The following is a 13013-nucleotide window of genomic DNA, read 5'->3' as shown; positions in this document are numbered from 1 at the left end:
TACCGATGTAGGGCATGAAACACACAGTTGGTTGAGCCACCATGCCACTGAAATACCATGGAGAGCATGAGACAATAGCTAAACACAGGAAACGGAGTCTGACATAGCACCCAGGCCCTGGGGACAATCCAGCACTGCATCTGCACCACACAGCGTTGGCGAAAATACCGATGACCAGGGACCATATCCATGAACTTGAGACACATGCTGCATAGGTAATGCTGAAAACATGCCCAACATGACTCGGTCACTGCACATTGCGTGTGTGTCCAGACACATCACACACTGCCCAGACCCAGCAAGTAGAAATCAGGATTTGACACATAGGCATTGCCCGCCCCAACAAGACCCTACACGAGGCAAATTGTTGAGACACAGGTGGCACCAACATCTCATAGTCTGGGTGATACACACAGGGGCAGGCAAAAAGCAAGATTGGACGCCAAACAGCCAAGGTGCGCCTGTACAAATAATGAGGTACCAGTGCCCATCCTCAGATGAGTATAACAAGACACACAGGCACTGGCAACTGTGAGTATGAAGAAGGACAATCAGGTCAGGCTGCACAGTGGACACCTGTACAAAATAGCACGTCTATATACATGGTGACAGGGGACAATGGCACAGAGCACAACCTACGCTGTAGACACTGAGATTGTCCACGTTTATGATGACACATACACCACTGAGGAAAAGGTGCCCCAGGGGACAGTAGTGGGCACGCAACTACATGCTACTGAATGGTAATGACTGCAACACACGTCACCATCCCTGCACTATGTGTATCGCACACTCATGCACATCATGTCACAGGCCACTACATAGGACATGCGCGCTGTAAGGCATGACACATGAGAGACCAACTCCCATGTCTGGAGTCAGCATCAGTGCCAACTGACATGGAACCCACATGCAGTGAACTTGACAGTGCACAGGCAAGGTCCCACAACCTGTTACACACCACCCCCACACATGATGCTACAGTCATTGTTCTCGTGGACAAAGCGCCAGCCTACATTACCTTGTGAAGGAGTGACTACACACAGACCAGGGATCACATTGCAAGGAGGGGAAGGGTGGCAGGGGCGCAGCGCTATACTGGGGCAAACAGGATCTGCACAGCACCTTTAAACCCTGCCAGTGAATTCATGCTACTGTGCCCTTACAAATGCCGGTGACACACAACAAACACACATGTACCTACCCCCTTCCGGCTGCTGCATCACCTGTAAGCGCCTCTCCAGGTCTGGAAAGACCACCGGCAGCACACGCCTGTGGAGGTGGCTCAGACGGCGGCGGCCGCGGTTCTTGTGGCTCTCAGGTGAGTCCCCCAGCAGGAGCCGTGCAATCCTCCGCGTCCAGCACCGGATATCCTGCCAGCGTTTCCTCACCTGGGGCAGGCTCCGCCTCCGACCATCCACACCCCTCACGGCACTGACGGCGGTCAGCCAGATCTGCTCCTTGGCAGTGGCGCCTACCTGTGAGGAGGAACAAGTGACACCACATGAATACACCAGCCACATGTCACAGAGAGACACATGGGTACAAATTAGCTGGTTACAACAAGGCATGTCATGCAGCCAACGCATTGCACCTTTGTCATAGGGACATCATCCCCTGGTGAGGGAAAAAGCAGTACGTGCCACAGTGGGTACACAGGTGGAATGATGGCAATGTCACAATCAATGATCAAGGCTCACACTGTGCATCACACCCACCCCTCCTGTCTCAGGGCACTGCTGTGAGTGATAGGCCCCCACCCCTCCTGTCTCAGGGCACTGCTGTTAGTGATAGGCCCCCACCCCTCCTGTCTCAGGGCACTGCTGTTAGTGATAGGCCCACACCCCTCCTGTCTCAGGGCACTGCTGTTAGTGATAGGCCCCCACCCCTCCTGTCTCAGGGCACTGCTGTTAGTGATAGGCCCCCACCCCTCCTGTCTCAGGGCACTGCTGTGAGTGATAGGCCCCCACCCCTCCTGTCTCAGGGCACTGCTGGGAGGACTCTGCACACACCCCTCCTGTCTCAGGGCACTGCTGTGAGTGATAGGCCCCCACCCCTCCTGTCTCAGGGCACTGCTGGGAGGACTCTGCACACACCCCTCCTGGCTCAGGGCACTGCTGTGAGTGATAGGCCCCCACCCCTCCTGTCTCAGGGCACTGCTGTGAGTGATAGGCCCCCACCCCTCCTGTCTCAGGGCACTGCTGTGAGTGATAGGCCTCCACCCCTCCTGTCTCAGGGCACTGCTGTGAGTGATAGGCCCCCACCCCTCCTGTCTCAGGGCACTGCTGTTAGTGATAGGCCCCCACCCCTCCTGTCTCAGGGCACTGCTGTTAGTGATAGGCCCCCACCCCTCCTGTCTCAGGGCACTGCTGTTAGTGATAGGCCCCCACCCCTCCTGTCTCAGGGCACTGCTGTGACTGATAGGCCCCCACCCCTCCTGTCTCAGGGCACTGCTGTGACTGATAGGCCCCCACCCCTCCTGTCTCAGGGCACTGCTGGGAGGACTCTGCACACACCCCTCCTGTCTCAGGGCACTGCTGTGAGTGATAGGCCCCCACCCCTCCTGTCTCAGGGCACTGCTGGGAGGACTCTGCCCACACCCCTCCTGTCTCAGGGCACTGCTGGGAGGACTCTGCACACACCCCTCCTGGCTCAGGGCACTGCTGGGAGGACTCCACACCCACCCCTCCTGTCTCAGGGCACTGCTGTGAGTGATAGGCCCCCACCCCTCCTGTCTCAGGGCACTGCTGGGAGGACTCTGCACACACCCCTCCTGGCTCAGGGCACTGCTGGGAGGACTCCACACCCACCCCTCCTGTCTCAGGGCACTGCTGTGAGTGATAGGCCCCCACCCCTCCTGTCTCAGGGCACTGCTGGGAGACATCAGGCACCCCCCCCCTGGGACCCCCCCGACAGTACATGGCATGTGTGTTACACCTGGACACAATGGCAGAAGTCACAGTCACAACATAGGGACAGTCTGTGGCAGTGGCCTATGCACTCACCTGATACCCTGGTCGCCCATACAGCATGGAGTACTGTGGGAGGATCACATCCAGCAGAGCCATGTTCTCCTCCAGGGTGAATGGCTGTGTCCTCTCCACAGCCCTTGACATGGTTCCAGGGAATCAGTAGCAACAGCTGGGTCGACGAATGCAAAGATGTGCAGGCAAGTACTCCCTCATGGGACCTGGCTGCCTTATATGTGCCCTTCTGCCCAGTCTCATGCACAGGAGTACAGAGTGATTGGTCACTCACATTTGCATCCTATGTTTCCACCAATCCCTTCAAACCTAGCAGTCTGTGGGTTCTCTATCGGTTTCATTCTCCTGCATGATGTCAGCCCCACAAACACATTGCAACAAAGTAGAATAATTCCAACTGACTTCTGCTGTGCACCTTCCAGAACAATTTCGAAATTTGAACTTGGTCTCCATGACAACCAGCATGCATGTAGGCCTTAATACTTGTCCCCTATGTAATTTGGAGCATCACACACAGGTACGGTGCGTTTCGGGGCCCTAGGGCACCCCAAATGCATGGCAACGGCCCGTACATGCATGCCTACGTTCACTATCACTATGGGTCTGCACGCGTATGCGTACCCGTAGTGGTACGGACCGTACACTCGCATGTACGCTCACTATCACTACGAGTACGCATACGCGTGCAGACCCATAGTGATAGTGAGCGTACATGCGTGTGTACGGTCCGTACCACTACGGGTACACATACGCTTGCAGACCCATAGTGATAGTGAGCGTAGATGCGTGTGTACGGTCCGTACCACTACGGGTACGCATACGCGTGCAGACCCATAGTGATAGTGAGCGTAGATGCGTGTGTACGGTCCGTACCACTACGGGTACGCATACGCGTGCAGACCCATAGTGATAGTGAGCGTAGATGTGTGTGCACGGTCCGTACCACTATGGGTACGCATACGCGTGCAGACCCATAGTGATAGGGCCGTACACACGCATCTACGCTCACTATCACTATGGGTCTGCACGCGTATGCGTACTCGTAGTGGTACGGACCGTACACACGCATCTACGCTCACTATCACTATGGGTCTGCACGCGTATGCGTACCCGTAGTGGTACGGACCGTACACACGCATCTACGCTCACTATCACTATGGGTCTGCACGCGTATGCGTACCCGTAGTGGTACGGACCGTACACACGCATCTACGCTCACTATCACTATGGGTCTGCACGCGTATGCGTACTCGTAGTGGTACGGACCGTGCACACACATCTACGCTCACTATCACTATGGGTCTGCACGCGTATGCATACCCGTAGTGGTACGGACCGTACACACGCATCTACGCTCACTATCACTATGGGTCTGCACGCGTATGCGTACCCGTAGTGGTACGGACCGTACACACGCATCTACGCTCACTATCACTATGGGTCTGCACGCGTATGCGTACCCGTAGTGGTACGGACCGTACACACGCATCTACGCTCACTATCACTATGGGTCTGCACGCGTATGCGTACTCGTAGTGATAGTGAGCGTACATGCGAGTGTACGGTCCGTACCACTACGGGTACGCATACGCGTGCAGACCCATAGTGATAGTGAGCGTACATGCGTGTGTACGGCCCTATCACTATGGGTCTGCACGCGTATGCGTACTCGTAGTGCTACGGACCGTACAAATGCCTGTACGCTCGCCATCACGATGGGTACACATACGGCAGCACTCCCACAGTGATTTGGGAACATACACAGGCCCTCTTAGCAGCAGTACGGCGGTTTTTACACATCACTGTGGTGATAGGCGACACACAGGTAGGAATAGGGCGGACATACTTGTCCATGGATGGACATACTTGTCCAGGAATGGACATCAAGGCATCGTCTGTGCATTACTACATGTGTGGGGCACAGGTGTCACAGGCTGTGATGTGGAACATGCCTCCTGAGTGGAGAAGGCACCAGATGTATGATGAGATGTGTACAGGTGTACTGTGTGAGGGTGCAATGTGTGCTAGGCATGCCCTTGACTCCTTTGACATGTGTGCATGTCGGACTGCGCTCTTGGGGTGAGCGTCACTGGCATGGCACGGACACCAACACACGGAAGTGTCCCATGATGCCCGGTACAGGGGTCATGACACATGACTTGTCACTACCCACAGTGCACAATATGACTTTGTCATATATGTGTCCGGGATTTACATCAGGTTGATGTTGTAGCACCCTCAAAAGCTGCAGCCGTTGCAGCAACCAACATGTGGCTGTGTGTAGATTGTCATTGCACACTGTTCCGCACACCATGCCACATGTGTTATCGGATGTGAGGTGCACATGTATGCATGGGACACGGAGTAGCGTGACAAGGCCATGTCAGCATCCTCACAAGGAATGTGTGGTGAGTCATGACATGTGCACCTTCATGGCAAGGTGTGTGGGCTGGACTAGTGTAATGTCATGTGACCTGTGGCTCCAGTGTTCCGCTACCAGTCTCTGCAATCGGCATCCCACTTCTGCTGATGTGTGGGTGTATGTCACTCCTGTCTTGCGTCGGGCTGTTCACTTGCACTGGGACACAGCTATTCCCATGGCGTGGCATGGGGAGGTTCTCAATCACCGTGTGTAGCTGGGTCTTGGAAGGAGTGTCACCTTGCATCCATACGTGTCCTGGGCATGTAGCACATACCTGACTCCCTATGTAGCATGTGTGTATTGCCAGATTTACATGTGCTCAGTAGACATGAGTTGTTGTCGTAGTGCACTCACTCTTCCTTGTCACTTCCTCATTACTGCAGAGCACCGCCTCTTGCCCGGATAATTCCAGACTTGGCTGCCATGCAGGAGAATGACAGCATCCGGCTCTACCGCTTCACCCAACCGTTGATTCTGGAGTTGACGGCGAGACTGACACCACACCTGCAACCGCTGCACAGGTATCCCACGGCACTGACACCCCAGCTGAAGGTAATGGCTGCCCTACATTTCCTTGCCACTGGTACCTTTCAATATACCATAGCTCATGTTGGTGGCATGTCCCAGAGCATGTTCAGCGGTGTGCTGCATGATTTCTTAGAGGCCATGTTGATTCACCTGGATGACTTCATCAAGTTCCCAACCCCTGAACAGATGACAGAGGTCAAGCGTGGATTCTATGCCCTGGGAGGGATGCCCCATGTCATTGGGTCCATTGATGGGACACATGTAGCTTTGGTACCACCACACGCACGGGAGGTGGCGTACCGAAATCGGAAGCACTACCACTCCATCAATGCCCTTGTGGTGTGTCTGTCCAACATGGTGATTTCACATGTCTGTGCTCGTTTCCCAGGATCAGCACACGATGCCTACATCATGAGGCGTAGCGGGATGCCTGATATGATGATGCAGCTGCGCAACGAACGGGCATGTGTTGTTGGTGGGTACAGTCTGTCTGTCCTGTATTCTGTATAGCCGAGCAGCACGACCGCTTCGCCAGTTCTAACGATATCCATGTGCTTTCCTTGTAGGGGACGCTGGCTATCCCAACATGCCTTGGCTGCTGACACCTCTCCGCAACCCCATCACGCCGGCCCAGCTCCGCTACAACACCGCCCATGGCCGGACAAGGCGAGTGATAGAGAGGACGTTTGGCATGCTGAAGAGCCGATTCCGGTGCCTCCACAAGACCGGCGGCGCACTCCCATATGCCCCGGCGAAGGTTTGCAAGATCTTCATGGTCTGCTGCATGCTGCACAACATGGCAGTTGAAAGAGCTGTGCCACTCATCCTGAATCAACATGACGAGGACCATCCACCCGTGGAGGACGAAGGGCTTGGCAATGGGGCTAGTGATGTGGAGGATGTGGAGCCGCAAGAGGACATCCGGACTCGCCTCATACGCGACTTCTTTGCTTAGTGGTGAGTACCAGTGTCTGAGTGTGCACGCCTTGGTCCCCGTGTGGCATGTGTTGTGATGTGTGTCTCCACCTGCATGTATGGCACGTGAGTCAGAGGTGTGTGTGGGTGTGTCACTGGAGTGATGGTGGCAGTGATGGTAGTATTTCCCCACTCATAATTGTGACCTAGCATGTTGTCATCCATACATGTGTCGAGTCAATGCACATGCAAGTGGCTGTGCTTTTTGTGGCTGACTTCTTGTGTGTCTCTCTTCCCCAGGTACCTGCGCATGCCATCTTCTGGTTGCATTGTTGTGGCACTGCTATTCCTCATGGACATGGCATCGTGGGCTGACTCAGCGTTACAGGCACGGACACGTTTGGAAGTCTCCATGGGGTAAGGGATGCATCTGGGGTGTATTGGGTGTGGCAGTTGTTCACGATGTGTGCACACTGCCCCGGTCGGGGTTTGGTTCCTCTGCAGACATGTGGCATCCCCATGGGACACGACATGCAGCTGGGTACACCTGAATAGATGGGCTGCCTGGTTGTCAGTCATCAGTGATGGGATAGTGGATTGTGATGATGGCATCAATGTGTGTGACACTGCCCTCGGACACATACGGTTAACATTGTCTTGACATGGCGTGGGACTTCCACATCAGCGGATCTATGGTGTATGTCAGGCTCTCCGTGTGCAGCTGTGGGTATTTAGCTGTTAGCCGACACTTGTGTGCCAGTTCCATGGCTATCACGCATTTGTGCTGCAGAAGGGGGGTGCCAGTGTTGGACCCACATGTTACTCCACATGATGTGTTCATGTGTACTTCAAGTTGCCTCTGCAATCCCAAAAACATGACTAATAAAGGTGTCCCTATGCCTCCAAGGTGCCTCTTCTCAGTCAATGCTGGTGTGTTGGCACGGTGCATCCTGCATGTCTGGCATGGTATTCCCTGATTGTGGCTATGTGTCAATGTGTCGAGTGGCAAGATGCAAGCTGTGTGTGTGTGCTGAGACTGTGTATTGGGCATGATGTCCATGACTGTGTGGGTATTGTGACATGTGCCATCCCCATGCATCCAACGTTGTCCATGACCCCATTCTCTGCATCCACCGGACTCAAGCTTGCAGGACATGGTTCTGCCACCTGTCTACACATACCTGGGTGCCCCCCAGGACACTGGCCAGGATCCCTGACCTCTGCGCATGACTGTTGCTGTACTCAATGTGTCTGTCAGCACGGTTGTTCGGCCACCCCCTCAGCTGGTTGTGCCCATCACGGGTGTGTATGGTGCTCCATGTCTGTCTTGCCTAATAAACTGTGACCCATGTGTCCTGTGCCAGACTCAGGCCCCAGGGTGTGGATGGTTGAAGAGAACAGATGACTCAGGCATGTTTAGACTTTACAAGACACATGTTAGGTAATAATGCTACCAGCAGGCATCTACTCTTAATAGTGTGATTTATTATTGGGGGGGGGGGGACAAAGTGAAGGGCTTTCCGGGATTAGGGAATCCAAAGTTCAGTAGGGGAGTTGGTGTCCTTGCCATTGGAAATCCTCAGAGTCCATGCCACAGTCTTTGTCAACATTGGTCAGCCAGTGACCAGCAGGGCCATGTGGCAGAGAATGTCTCTTGATGCTGTGATGCTGTTGCTCCAGTGGGCCAGGTGCCAGGCCAGGTGTCCTGGGAGATGGTGATGTAGCAGCCACCCTCACGGTCCTTTCCGTGGACGACCCGGCTTCCTGCGGGGAACATCACCAGCAGGCCGTGACGACGTCTGGGATGCTCCGTCGGATGTTTCCTCCTCCTCCTCCTGATCCCTCCCTGTGGGTGGTGATGTTCTCCGCCTTCTGGCACAGGGAGGGTCGGCCATGGTGTCGGCCATCCGACGGAGTGTAGCGTGAATCCCCTGGAACGCCGTCACTTGCTCAGCCTGTCTGTCCTCCATCCTCCGTTGGTGTACCAGTAGACAGGCTATTAGCTCCGCATGTTGCTGGGCCTGCTGGGTCTTGATCCCCTCGAGGACGGACACAACCTGGGCCATGCCCGTGGTGTCCTGCCGGTATGAGTCCAGGATGTTACGGACATGGGAAAATACCGGATCCCCAGCCAACTGGTCAGGCTCGCGCCTCCGCCGTCCTCCACTCCCACCACCCCTGCCCACTTGCGCCTGGCCTGCACTTGTGGGCACATCGGGTCTCCGGGACCCCTGAGGGGTGGCATTGGCGTTGTCGCCTGCCTCCTCCTGGGTGCCCGGGACACCGTGTCCCTCCTGGCGAGCCTGGCTGCATTGTGGTGTTGGGGCAGGGATCATGGGTGTCTCCTGGGATGTGGCAGGAGTGGGGGTGGTGGTTGGCACGGTTGTACCTGACGCAGGTGCTGCAGGTGGTTGGACACCAGAGGGGCCAGGTCGGTCGGGGTCGTCCGCAGAGTGGTGAGAGTGGTCGCTGCCGGTGGGATCGGTCTCCTGCAGATCCGGGTCCTGTGAGTGCTCCCCCCCAGTTTTGGGGGGTGCAGCACGACGTTGACCTGTGTGTGAGAGAGACAATGTTAATTTTGGTCCATGCAACAACCATGTTTCATCCGTTTCAAAGTTGGCACATTTCCTCTTGGAATTAGGATCTGTCTTGCATTCCACTCACAGTGCACTTGTGCATGGGTGTGTCCCTTGGGCACCAATTTGGCCCCTTTAACTATGTGTGGCACAGTCTTACTTGCTGCGTCAAGTGTGACTGCAGTCAGCAGTGGAGTGTGCAGGTGTGGCGAGCCATGCATTTGCGCCTTCCTTGTAGCACTGTCCATGTGCACATGGAATGGATCCACACACTTATATGATGCAGGTAGCTGTCCTTGTGCTCGTGTACAGGTTGTGACATGGCCCTGCGTTTTGCCATGATGAAGAGGGGGGGTTCTGGCACTGGCCACCCTTGTCTACATGCACGCAGTCCACCTGCTGACGAGCAGACATTCCCACACACCAAAGGACTGATTTGCTCTCCCTGTGTCTCCCTCCTTCTCTGTCCCCCTCTCCCTCCCTCTCTGTCCCCCTCTCCCTCCCTCTGTGTGTCAGCCTCCTCCCTCTGTCCGTCTTCCTGTGTCTCCCTCCCTCTCTGTCCCCCTCTCCCTCCCTCTCTGTCCCCCTCTCCCTCCCTCTGTGTGTCAGCCTCCTCCCTCTGTCCGTCTCCCTCCCTCTCTGTCCCCCTCTCCCTCCTTCTCTGTCCCCCTTTCCCTCCCTCTGTGTGTACCCCTCTGTCACCTCGGCCCAGCTTCCTGGGCACAGACTTTTAGCAGATCTTTGAGTGGCCCTTGGCTTGTTGATGTGAGTTTGTTTCTGATCTCCAGGCACCCATTTGGTGTGATGTGTGTCTGTGCGCTGCTGCTGTGGTGGTGTGTGCTGCCACTCTTTCACAATGTTGGCTGTTCATTAGCTGCCGTCATGTGCAAACCAGTGCCTTCACCCCCATGTGTTGATGCAAGGCGTCCGCCATTTGCTGGCAAGTCATTCCTGTGTTGGGACACACTGTTTGTCTGGCTGTGACCTAGGCCATATGGGCAGAGGGCATTGTTGTCTGCTTTGGAGTCGCACTATGTGATTTTTGGTGCCCAGCCTCCCGCCATCCGGGTTACCGTGTCATGTGTTGTTGTCTTCTGTGGCCTGTGACTTGACATTGTCCAGCTGGGTGCATGGGGCATGGTGGCAGCAGTGGCATGTGCCTGCTCATGGAGTGTGTGTGAGTCATGCGATGGCTTGTGGTGGTTGCGTGCCTGTTAGTAATTTTGGTTGTGGTTGCAGTTCCCCCCATGTGAGGTGTGTTGTTTGTGTACTCACCCGGGTCTCGGAGTCCTTCTAATCCTTCAACTGCCTCCACCGGCAGTATGGCCATCACCCTCTCCTCCCAGGGATGGTACTGTACGGGTCTGCGGGAGGGCCCTCCTCCGGTGGCGTTGGCCTGGTCGTGTTCCTCCTGCCTCTTGGCTCTGACCCTCCTCCGCAGATCGTACCACCTGTTCTGGCAATCCTGCTTGGTCCTCCTGGTGTCCGCAACGGCATTCACAGCATCGACGATGGTTTGCCACATGGCTGTTTTTGCTGCCTGGCTGGTGTTTCTGACCAATGTTCCAAAGATCTGTGGCTCGACTCTGAGGATTTGATCAACAAGAACCTCCAACTCTCGGTGACTGAACTTTGGATTCTTGGTAGTGGGCATGGTGAGGGGTGTGGGTGGGGATGGTGTGGGTGTGGGGGGTGTGTGGATGTTGGGGGGGGTGTGGATGGTTGTGTGTGTGTGTGAATGTGATGAGAGGGTGTTTGTAAGGGTGGTCGTGTGAAGGTGTGCAAGTGTAAGGTGTGGTGTAGCTTGTAGTCTGGTTCTGTGGTGTCTGGCAGCAGTGAGTCTGTTGCAAAGGCTCATGGTTTGTGTGTGTGGGCCCTTTTTATTGGTCCATGGGTGGGTGTGGCAGTGTTTGAAGTTTGGGTGGGTGTGTTATAAGGAGTGGTGGTGTATTGGGCCTCTGTTTGTTTTTGGCAGTTGCAGGTCAGTGATTGTGTTATTTTAGTGGTTGTTGGCCATGTTTAGTGGCTTTGTGCCTTTCGAATGGTGTATTCTTGTGTTGTTTTGTTTTGTCCTGGTTGTGTACGTGCGTTTTGAGCGTGTGTACGGTGTGTACATGGGCCATTTGGTTGTACAATTATGTCCTTGTGTGTGGCTTTGTACGACTCGTACATGCGGTTGTGATGTTGGGGCATGGGGTGCGCTCCGTACTTAGGAGGTTGTGTTGGGGGTGCGCCAGGAACTACTGGGGTGTACATAGACGGTGGTATGACACGTACAGGGGTGGGGGGGTGTACATTGACGGTGGTACGACACGTACTGGGGTGGGGGTAGGACTCGAACGTACTGGGGTGTAGGTTCACGGTGGTACGACACGTCCAGGGGTGGGGGTAGGACTCGAACGTACTGGGGTGTAGGTACACGGGGGGTATGACACGTACTGGGGTGGGGGTACGACTGGAACGTACTGGGGTGTAGGTACACGGGGGGTATGACACGTACTGGGGTGGGGGTACGACTGGAACGTACTGGGGTGTAGGTACACGGGGGGTATGACACGTACTGGGGTGGGGGTGGGGCTCGAACGTACTGGGGTGTAGGTTCACGGTGGTACGACACGTACTGGGGTGGGAGTACGACTGGAACGTACTGGGGTGTACATAGACGGTGGTACGACACGTACAGGGGTGGGGGGGTGTACATTGACGGTGGTTCGACACGTACTGGGGTGGGGGTACGACTGGAACGTACTGGGGTGTAGGTACACGGGGGTATGACACGTACTGGGGTGGGGGTACGACTGGAACGTACTGGGGTGTAGGTAGACGGGGCTATGACATGTACTGGGGTGGGGGTGGGGCTCGAACGTACTGGGGTGTAGGTACACGGGGGGTACGACACGTACTGGGGTGGGGGTACGACTGGAACGTACTGGGGTGTAGGTAGACGGGGCTATGACACGTACTGGGGTGGGGGTATGACTGGAACGTACTGGGGTGTGGGTACACGAGGGGTATGACACGTACTGGGGTGGGGGTGGGGCTCGAACGTACTGGGGTGTAGGTTCACGGTGGTACGACACGTACTGGGGTGGGGGTACGACTGGAACGTACTGGGGTGTACATAGACGGTGGTACGACACGTACAGGGGTGTGGGGGTGTACATTGACGGTGGTACGACACGTACTGGGGTGGGGGTACGACTGGAACGTACTGGGGTGTAGGTACACAGGGGGTATGACACGTACTGGGGTGGGGGTACGACTGGAACGTACTGGGGTGTACATAGACGGTGGTACGACACGTACAGGGGTGGGGGGGTGTACATTGACGGTGGTACGACACGTACTGGGGTGGGGGTAGGACTCGAACGTACTGGGGTGTAGGTTCACGGTGGTACGACACGTCCAGGGGTGGGGGTAGGACTCGAACGTACTGGGGTGTAGGTACACGGGGGTATGACACGTACTGGGGTGGGGGTACGACTGGAACGTACTGGGGTGTAGGTACACGAGGGGTATGACACGTACTGGGGTGGGGGTACGACTGGAACGTACTGGGGTGTACATAGACGGTGGTACGACACGTAC

The sequence above is a fragment of the Triturus cristatus genome, chromosome 11 (genome assembly GCF_964204655.1).
Source record: "Triturus cristatus chromosome 11, aTriCri1.1, whole genome shotgun sequence".
NCBI lineage: Eukaryota > Metazoa > Chordata > Amphibia > Caudata > Salamandridae > Triturus > Triturus cristatus.
This window is presented reverse-complemented; position numbering follows the sequence as displayed.